Source organism: Notamacropus eugenii, chromosome 4 (genome assembly GCF_028372415.1).
Source record: "Notamacropus eugenii isolate mMacEug1 chromosome 4, mMacEug1.pri_v2, whole genome shotgun sequence".
Classification (NCBI taxonomy): Eukaryota; Metazoa; Chordata; class Mammalia; order Diprotodontia; family Macropodidae; genus Notamacropus; species Notamacropus eugenii.
In genome coordinates, this window is record NC_092875.1 from 332,202,385 (window position 1) to 332,210,895 (window position 8,511).

Sequence of the window (8,511 nt, forward strand, 5' to 3'; positions counted from 1 at the left end):
TTCACATTTTATCTTGGCACTAGGATCTGTCTGATAAAATAATTAAGCTTGATCTTCTTTCCAATGAGTGCACTCCTCTCTCTCTCCGTCTCCTTCCTCTCTCTCTCTCTCTCTCTCTCTCTCTCTCTCTCTCTCTCTCTCTCTACCTCTCTCTCTCTCACACACACTTTCACTGACACCATCCTATTACTCCTGCTCCTGCAGCCATCATCACTGTTGTAGATGATGCCATGTTGCCTTTCATATCTCTAGAACTTGAAGCTTATAAAGTCTCCAACTCAAGGAAAAGACATACAAAAGAGGCAAGGGATGTCAGAGATTCAAGAACAAATTCTTCCAAATGCAATCCCCAGCACTAGCCATCATGTAGGAAATACTGCCATGATACAAGAGTCAAAGAAAGGGCTCTGACCCTCTCCATTCTTGAATAGAGCTACATCTTTGTTGTCTTGAAGTCTTTAGTCAACTAAAGAAACCCAGAAGAGCTACTTCTTTTTACGTATCCAAAGAGTCATTATCCTTTCTGACTTAGGAACCAATCAGAAGACTCTCAACAAGGAGGAGTCATGTTAGCCCAAAGGCCACGACTTCTCCCCTCACCAGGCAATTTTGTTGTCACCAGAAATGGCACCTGAGCATGCTGTGAGAAGTGGGCTTCATTACACTTATAAACCATCAGGTCATCAGCCTACATCAGTAGAATATTCTACATAATAGTATTCTACAACAGCAGAATAGTTTTTTTCTCTAGTTTTGCCTGTGATTATGCATTTAATTCTTTTTTTCTTTTGTTATTTCTGTTGCTACCATTTCTAGATCTGTCAAATAATAGTGAAAATTGGATATTCTTGCTTTGTTCACATATTTATTGGAACTGCCTCTAGTGTTTAATCATTACAACATTATTTGCTATAAAATTTTACCTAACTGATGTCAGTTTTTCTCTCTGATTTGTCACAGTGAGGCATGCTGTTGCAATGGAAAGGTCCTTGGGGTTATGATTAGAGAGACTCTGTTTTAATCTAAGCCGTTCTTCTTCTTATGTGACCTTTGGACAAGACCTTTTATCTCTCTGCAATTCAGCTTCTTTATCTCTAGAGAACTTAGCTTAGAGGATCCATAATTTTCTTTCACTCTCAGAATCCTAGAATATAAGACCTTTAGGATCCTAATTCTATCTTTTATTTTGTTAAGTATTTCGTAATTTCATTTTGAGCTGAGTGCTCCTTTCAACTTAACATCAATCTATTAACTAGATTCTGAATCTAATATGTTAAGCTAATATATATCCAATTCTATCACATATATCCACTATATATGTATATTCCAAATATATCCATTTCTACCATAAACTATTCCACATTTTGCAATTTTCTTCATAAAAATAACATAAGAGATTTTGTTGAATGCCTTGCAAAAATTCATGTGCACTATACTTGTGACAATATCCTGATTTAATAGCTGAGTAACCAAGCCAAAAATGGAAATGAGGTTCATCTGGAATGACTTTTTCTTAATGAACTCATGCTGATTCTTTTTTTTTAATTTAATTATTTAACTTTTAACATTCATTTTCACAAAATTGTGGGTTCCAAATTTTCTCCCCATTTCTCCTCTTCCCCCACCCCAAAACACCAAGCATTCTAATTGCCCCTATCACCAATCTGCCCTCTCTTCTAACATCCCTCCCTTCCCTTGTCCCCATCTTCTCTTTTATCCTGTAGGGCCAGATAACTTTCTATATCCCATTACCTGTTACTTATTTCCTAGTAGCAAGAACAATACTCGAGAGGTGTTCCTAAAACTTTGACTTCCAACTTCTCTTCATCCCTCCCTCCCCTCTCATTCCCTTTGGGAAGGCAAGCAATTCAATACAGGCCATATCTCTGTAGTTTTGCAAATGACTTCCATAATAGTAGTGTTGTGTAAGATTAACTATATTTCCCTCCATCCTATCCTGCCCCCCATTGCTTCTATTCTCTCTTTTCATCCTGTCCCTCCCCAAGAGTGTTGACCTCAAATTGCTCCCTCCTCCCACTGCCCTCCCTTCCATCATCCCCCCCACCCTGCTTATCCCCTTCTCTCCCACTTTCTTGTATTGTAAGATAGGTTTTCATACCAAAATGAGTGTGCATTTTATTCCTTCCTTTAGTCGAATGTGATGAGAGTAAACTTTATGTTTTTCTCTCACCTCCCCTCTTTTTCCCTCCACTAAAAAGTCTTTTGCCTGCCTCTTTTATGATAATTTGCCCCATTCCGTTTCTCCCTTTCTCCTCCCAATATATTTCTCTCTCACCCCTTAATTTCATTTTATAAAGATATGATCCCATCCTATTCCATTCACTCTGTGCTCTGTCTCTGTGTGTGCGTGTGTGTGTGTGTGTGTGTGTGTGTGTGTGTGTGTGTGTGTAATCCCACCAACTACCCAGATACTGAAAAGTTTCAAGAGTTACAAATACTGTCTTTCCATGTAGGAATGTAAACAGTTCAACTTTAGTAAGTCCCTTATGACTTCTCTTTGCTGTTTACCTTTTCATGCTTCTCTTCATTCTTGTGTTTGAAAATCAAATTTTCTTTTCAGCTCTGATCTTTTCATCAAGAATGCTTGAAAGTCCTTGATTTCATTGAAAGACCATTTTTTCCCCTGAAGTATTATACTCAATTTTGCTGGGTAGGTGATGCTTGGTTTTAGTCCTAGTTCCTTTGACTTCTGGAATATCATATTCCAAGCCCTTCGATCCCTTAATGTAGAAGCTGCTAGATCTTGTGTTATCCTGATTGTATTTCCGCAATACTCGAGTTGTTTCTTTCTAGCTGCTTGCAATATTTTCTCCTTGACCAGGGAACTCTGGAATTTGGCCACAATGTTCCTAGGAGTTTCTCTTTTTGGATCTCTTTCAGGAGCTGATCAGTGGATTCTTTCAATATTTATTTTGCCCTCTGGTTCTAGAATATCAGGGCAGTTTTCCTTGATAATTTCATGAAAGATGATGTCTAGGCTCTTTTTTTGATCATGGTTTTCAGGTAGTCCCATAATTTTTAAATTGTCTCTCCTGGATCTATTTTTCAGGTCAGTTGTTTTTCCAATGAGATATTTCATATTATCTTGCATTTTTTCATTCTTTTGGTTTTGTTTTGTGATTTCACGGTATCTCATAAAGTCATTAGCCTCCATCTGTTCCATTCTAATTTTGAAAGAACTATTTTCTTCAGTGAGCTTTTGGACCTCTTTTAACATTTGGCTAATTCTGCTTTTGAAAGCATTCTTCTCCTCATTGGCTTTTTGAACCTCTTTTGCCAATTGAGTTAGCCTATTTTTCCAAGGTGTTATTTTCTCTAGCATTTTTGGAGGTCTCCTTTAGCAAGGTGTTGACCTATTTTTCATGCTTTTCTTGCATCTCTCTCATTTCTCTTCCCAGTTTTCCCTCCACCTGTCTAACTTGATTTTCAAAATCCTTTTTGAGCTCTTCCATGGCCTGAGACCATTGAATATTTATTTTGGATATTTGGGATACAGAAGCCTTGACTTCTGTGTCTTTCCCTGATGGTGAGCATTGTTCTTCCTCATCTGAAAGGATGGGAGGGGATATCTGTTCACCAAGAAAGTAACCTTCTATGATCTTTTTTTTTTCCCTTTTTTGGGCATTTTCCCAACCAGTTACTTGACTTTTGGGTCCTTTGTCAAGAGTAGGGTATACTCTGGTAATCTGTGAGATCTCAGTTCCTCTGAGGTGGCACAATCAAGCATTTACTGGTCTGGACACAGAAAGGAATTTTTATGACCAGAATCTTAGCATTTACCTCTCCACAGCCACCTGGCCTCCAGTTCCACTAAGTCAGCACTGGGGGTTCGCTTTCAGATAAGCTGGATGGGCAAGGCCACCATTCAGTGTGAGACAAAGACCAGCTTGGCCAGAGCCTCCACCTAGGGCTGAGGTAAAACTCAGCTCTTCAGTGTCCCCAGGGGTTTTTACGCTCCAACAATGGAGCTTCTGTATGGGCTGCTGTGCAGGCTCTGTGGCTGCTGCCTGCTGCCAGAGTTATGGGAAGGCCCTTCTCCTTTTCTGGACAGCTGATAAAACCCCGTCACTGACCTTTGGTGCCTGTGGGTTGAGGGATCTGAAGACCCGCTTCTGGGACTGGAGATTCTGCCCCTGAGGTGTCCTCCTCCTGGAGTCAAGTCCCACTGCACTGCTCGGCCAAGGCTGGGCCAGGCTCTGTGCTCGGCCCTGTGCCTGGTGCAACTGATGTTTCCGTGGGCCTTTCAGGTCACTGTGGGCTGGAAATCTCCTCCACTCTGTTGTTCTCCACTTCTGCTGCTCCAAAATTTGTTGAGAGTCCCTCTCTACAGGTATTTTATGGGCTGTGGGGACAGATCCTGCCTAAGTGTGTCTTTCTAGTCTGCCATCTTGGCCCCGCCCTCCTGGCACTCATACTGATTCTTAATGATCCCCTCTTTCTCTCTCTAAAAACTCGCAAACCAGCATTTTAATAATATATTATGAAATAATATAAGCAATTGATCAAAAGGTTTAAATCCAGTTTTTCTTCTTTTTCACAATTGGAAAAACATTGTTTATTTCTTTTCTTTTCTCTCCTCTTATCCATAACATTTGAAAGGTTATTGGCATTGGCATAAGAGTCACATTATAATGTTATTTTAATTTTTATGGAATGCAGTTTGTCCTTGGCCTGATGACTTTGTAACTCAGGGACAATGTTTTTTGTTTTTATTTGTTTTTATTTTTTACCAATCATCAATAGACATGAACAAATTTACAAAAAGGAATAAAGGAAAAGGATTGTATATAAAACTAAAAATTTTCACTACATACAGCTTGTTTTAAAAATTATAAATTTGATATAATGCAAAATTTAACAGATTGATAGGGAAATTTTTTGTTTTGATTGATTTCTGACCCTTTCTGAAATTCTTATTTGCTTTTGTTCTGTGCACTTTTTTTATCCTTTTGTTAAGCTTTCTTTACATCTCTGACACACTCTGTTAACCCAGGCTTATAAAGCCTTCCATTGCTAGAATAGGCAGATAAGCAAAAACAAAAAACCAAAGTCAACATACCGCTGATTTGTAAAATTATATGTCCCATTTGAACTTACGTTCTTCCACTCTGATGCAGAACCTCAGAAAGGATGCTACTAGTCTCATAAAATCATGATTGATCACCACATGGAGCTAGTAGCGGAGCCTTGTGTGAGAGGTGCGGATCCCTGGAGCACCAGCACGGGCCGGGGCTCGGGCCGGGGACTGCGGAAGGGCACGGTGCCCCCAGCCTAGCTGCCCGGGCCGGGCACCAAACGTGGGCTCGCCTCGGAAGCTGCTGCTCGGGCCGGGGCTGGGGCCATGGCCTACGGAGTCCGAAAGTGGGCGGAGAGCTACTTGATTTAACCGAACTGGGGGTGTACAGAGGGACACCATCCTGGCAGAAGGACTGCACTTTGGAATCTCCTGGTTCCAGGACCCCATCATCTATGACACCCGTGCCTGGCCCCGCAAGATCCCTTCTCCCAGAGGCTCCAAAGACCTTAGATGGCGAACGTTTCCCTTGGATCCAATGCCTGGAGCGCCCGCATACCAGCACATGCTCATCGGCCTAGACTACGAGGAGCGTGGTGTTGCCCTCTGTGGTGAACGAGGAGCTTAAGAGCCTTGCGGCCAGGTTCTCCCTGCTCATCACGCAGCGGGCCCAGGTGTCCTTGCTGACCCAGAGGAAGCTGACCGAACGGGTCAAGGACTTTAGCCTCATTCCGGACCAGGCCTGGGCATCACAGAGCTGAGCTTCAGCGGAGAGTGTACAGTGGAGGCCAAGCAAGTGGCCCAGCAGGAGGCCCAGAGGGCCCAGTTTCTGATGGAAACGGCAAAACAGGACCAGGGAGAGAAGATCGTACGAGCTGACGGGGAAGCTGTGAGCCAGAGTCCTGGCTCCGTCCAAGTTTGGAACACCTGAGCTGCCCAGAACACCTCCAGAACCACCGCCACATATCAGAACCAAATCCATCTCCCTGCTGACAACGTTGTGCCCAACTTGCAGGATGAAAGCTTCACTAAGGGGAAGTGGCAGCCTCATCAAGGGCAAGAAATAGAGACCTTCTCCTGACCTCGAGGGAAAGCTGGCCTTTTCCCTCCCTGAGTTAGTCTTGGATGAGTGGACAGATGGGTCCACCTCCCTCACCCCACCATCATGTGACTTTCCTCCACCACCACCCACCACCCCCTCCCACTCGTTGGATAAAGGAAAACTGATGTGTTCCTTTCCCTAATCCCCTTCCCCATATTTTGCTGAGGGCCGGGGGTGATTTTTCAGTGATTTCCTCTCTAGCTGGTTTCCTAACAAGGCCAGGAGGAGATAACAGCCATCCTATGAATTCTCAATAAATTTTTATTACTTAAATGGAAAAAAAAAATAAAACAAAATCATGATTGATCACTGCTCTGATCATGACATTTGATTATTACATTGTTTTCCTTTTCATGATTGTAACCAACATATAAATAGATTTGTTATTCTGGTTCGGTTTACTTTACTTTGCATTCATTTGTATCTCGAGTTTCTTTGATTTCTTCTTATTTGTCATTTCTTACAGTAAAATATATTTCAGTAATCCATATATGACAATGTGTTCAGCAATTCTTGAGTTAATAGATACTTACTTTGTTTCTGGTTCTTTGTCATTAGAAAAATTCCTGATATCCATATGTTTGTACATGTAAGATTTTTGGTTTTTTACAAAACCCTTTTTAGGATTATATGCTTAATACTAGTTTCACGGGGTCAGTGTTATATGTAATTCCAATGATTTTCCACCTTTTGTCATTTTCAACAGTCTAATAGGTATAAAGTGAAATCTCAAAGTTGTTTTAGTTTGCATCCTTTATTTATGATCTGGAACATTCTTATGATTACTGATAGCTTGAATTTATACTTTTGAAAACTTGCTTCACTTTATTTGACCACTCTTTTCTTTTTTACTCTCTTGATAAACTTGCCCCTTCCTATCTGTCTAATCTTCTTACACCTTACCCCTACACAAACTCTGTCATCCAATGACACTGGCTTCTTTGCTATTCCCTCAGATAAATCTCCATGTCTGGATTTTGAGTATTTTCAATGACTGTGAATACTTGAAATATTCTCCCCTGAACTCTTCCAAGTCTCATCTAAAATCTCACCTTTTGCAACAAGTGTTTCCCAGTCCTCCCTAATTTTAGTACTACCCCCAATTTATTGTGTATATACCTGATTTGTACATAAGTTCTTTGCATGTTACCCCTCCCTCTCCTCATTTGGTTTGTGAACTCTAAGACTAGGGATAGGTTTTGGTTTTCTTTATATCCTCTTTATATATTCCTTTATATTTATTGTGATGCCTAGCACAAATAAGTATTTATTAAATGATAACTGAATGACTTAATGATCACTTATTTATTGGGGGATTCCTCTTGATCTATATTTGTATCACTTCATTTATTTCAATTTTATCACAATTTTATCAGAGATATTTGCTGCATTTTTTCCTTTCCTAATTAACTGCTTCTCATCCAATGTTGGCAACATTGATTTAATTCATATAAATGCTTTTCAATCTAATGTGATTGAAATCTTTCATTTTTGTCTTATATGATTATCTCTAATATTTATCTATTTAGAAATCTCTCCCCCAAGAAAGCAGTTGTGAAGAATACTTCATTCCATTCTGTCATTGTTGTTATTGCTTGTGTGTGTGTGTGTGTGTGTGTGTGTGTGTGTAATAACATGGTCTTTTGTATTTAAATTCAGTGGAAATTTCTGGACATCTCACTAGCCATTCCTTCCTAATCACCTCACTTTCATTTCTCTCTTCATTATGTACCTGTTATCCTACCCAAAAATCTTTTCTTTATAAATAGAAAAGAAACACAGGCAAAGTATTTCTACTGATAACATGAAACTTCTGTTCCTACCATTAATTATCTTCTATAAAGCAATAATTTATTCAGTAAACATTATTAGTCATACATACAAGGTATTATGAGTAATGCTACCAAAAATATAAAGAAATATAAGATAGAGTTCCTACTTCAAAAAAATTTAAATTCTTATTGACTGGAAAAGATACATTTATAAAAATATAATTAATAAATCAAATGCTCATAACAGACCAGGTTTACCACCGGATTTTACAACATGGAATACTTAGGACTTCTCAGTCTGGGAAATTGAGGAAGGGCCAGTACAGGAAGTCATATTTCTTCAGAAGTATTATTTAATGATGTAATACAGAAGTATTTCCAGAGTGAAAGTGGCCAGTAGCACAAGTATTAATAACAAAGTCATTTCAACATTTTTTTGTATGCTCTGAGTAAAGAAGCCAGATTCATGATCCAAATAGCCTGGGAAAACTAGAAAAAATGAGATTTGGTTAAAGATTAGTTGGTGACAAACTATTTAACAGTACTCTTCTCATCATTTACTAGGGATGTTAAGAATCCAATAGTAAAATTTCTAGGACAAT

General features: G+C 39.6%; 1 pseudogene; it reads left to right on the forward strand.

Moving 5' to 3' along the window:
* Nucleotides 1–5,173: 5,173 nt before the first annotated feature.
* On the forward strand, nucleotides 5,174–6,102 carry LOC140502550 (prohibitin-2 pseudogene; annotated as a pseudogene).
* The last annotated feature ends 2,409 nt before the right edge of the window (nucleotides 6,103–8,511 follow it).